Raw genomic sequence first — 2038 nt, forward strand, 5'->3', positions numbered from 1 at the left:
TTAACTCCCATGTTTACTCAGCTGATGGACAAACCAGAGGGCAGATTGTATTACTGTAAATAATAAAACGGACCCTTGAACAGCTCGGGTTGGGGCACTGACCACCTGTGTCAAAAACCCATGCTTAACTTACGCCGGCCCTCGGTGTACGCGGATTCCACGGCCAGCTGACCCTCGGACGGTGCCAGTTTGACTGACAGGGTGAATTGGACTGCACAGGCTAAATAAAGTCCACTTACAAGTGGACCCACCACTTGAAACCCACATTGCTCAAGTGTGAACTCTAAGTTAGCCATTGATTTTTGTCCTCTATCTTGACTGAATTGGATGAGGTAAGTACGTCTTTTAGGGATGACTATCAATGAATGGTATACCATGGTTATTACATGATAATTTTAATTAAAAATTAAAATAGTGGGGATTTACTTAAAATTGTATTAAGGTGTTAACTAGTGATTTAGTCCTAGTTGAATTAGCTCTGATACCTCCACTATCCCTTCTAGCTCTAATAAAAAGATGAAACTCCCATGTCTTGGAAAATGGCACTGTAAATGAAACTAGAAGAGCATTTAAATACAATTTCTAAAACAAAGTGTTCTACTATTATTGTTAGGGAAAAGTTACACATCTGTACTGGGCACGATGTATCTACTACTACATATTTATGCTTAATGGCAATACTTTCAATTTGGATACATTCTCTTCCTTTAATAATGGTACAAAAACCTGGTTTTCACATTTTTAGCGTAAGCTTAAGTTCTCTTCCTTGGCCATGCTCCCAAACAGATGAGTTTCATGATTTAAAGGTGTATGTCTTCTAAGTATACCCCCCAAAGGACCTTACATTTCCAAGAAATTCACAAGCATTAAAATGATAAACTAGGACATGAATATCAGAATGGCCACCGTTTGTTGTGACAGCTACTGTGCTGAGCTCTACGTGCATCCCCCATATTCAATCCACGCAACAACCAAGGCGCAGGCACTGTCGCCATCCCATTTCACGGGCAAGAAACTCGGGCTGGCTTTGTCCAACATCACAGTTAACGGCAGAGCTGCGGTTCAAATGGGGTTTTCTCCAAACCCCAATTCTTAGCTACCTTGCTTTATTGCCTCTTGTAAAAATATCTTCCATAGGTTTCTTAGCTCTTTCCTTCACAGCAGCTTAGCTCCTCACTTAGGGAGTGAGAGTGGCCAGAAAGCTTTTGGGGAGGAGGAGCTGGAGTAGACACAGACCTAAACTACCCTCCTAACATCAAGGGCAGTGACGAAGGCTGTGTTTCAGCAAACACATTTAAAGCACAGTAAAGCTGGTGAACCGTGCACCAAAACCAGTATCTTCAGCTTGTTCACTGTTTTTACTTAACCTTCTTAAGGTAGTTAGGGTAATTTGCAGTAACCACTACTTAATTATCAGGTGTGCTTCGAAGATGATATTGACTGACTAGTCATTTAAAAACCATTTACAACACTTGAGGCTATTACAGCTCCATCATCTGGAATTAAAGCTGTATACATTTTTTTTTTACCATTTATTTAATTCATTTGCTATTTAAGTATTTTAAGGAACTTAACAGTAAATACGTTTATTCACAAAGGCAATTAAGTAAGTACATAAGTAGTTCTTAATCTACTAGGTGGACTTATAACATGCAAAATATTCAGAGGAAAAGGGAGTGGTTTTTTTTCACTCTCCAAGGAGCAAGACTAAAATTATAGGCAGAGTCATTGTCTCGACTTAAATCTCCTATTTGCATGATGGCAACAGACAGTTATTAAATGGAGGCTCAAGAGCCACTATTAATTGTTGGAATATCTCAGATGCATATGTTCAGTTTCACACCTGGAAATAAAATTTAGATAACATATTTGTTTATTATAAGCTTTATTGGAGTTAAAGATAGAAAACAATATACTTTTATTTGCAATTTAATGATGCAAGTTCTTATGGCAATGTAAAATATTTTACAATAATTACTTTTATATATACTTCATTATATTATCCTTTTAGACTATGTAAGGAATAAAGCTAATCATT

This window comes from Pteronotus mesoamericanus, unplaced genomic scaffold, assembly GCF_021234165.1.
Source record: "Pteronotus mesoamericanus isolate MK-2021 breed Mesoamerican mustached bat unplaced genomic scaffold, CSHL_Meso_final contig_68, whole genome shotgun sequence".
NCBI lineage: Eukaryota > Metazoa > Chordata > Mammalia > Chiroptera > Mormoopidae > Pteronotus > Pteronotus mesoamericanus.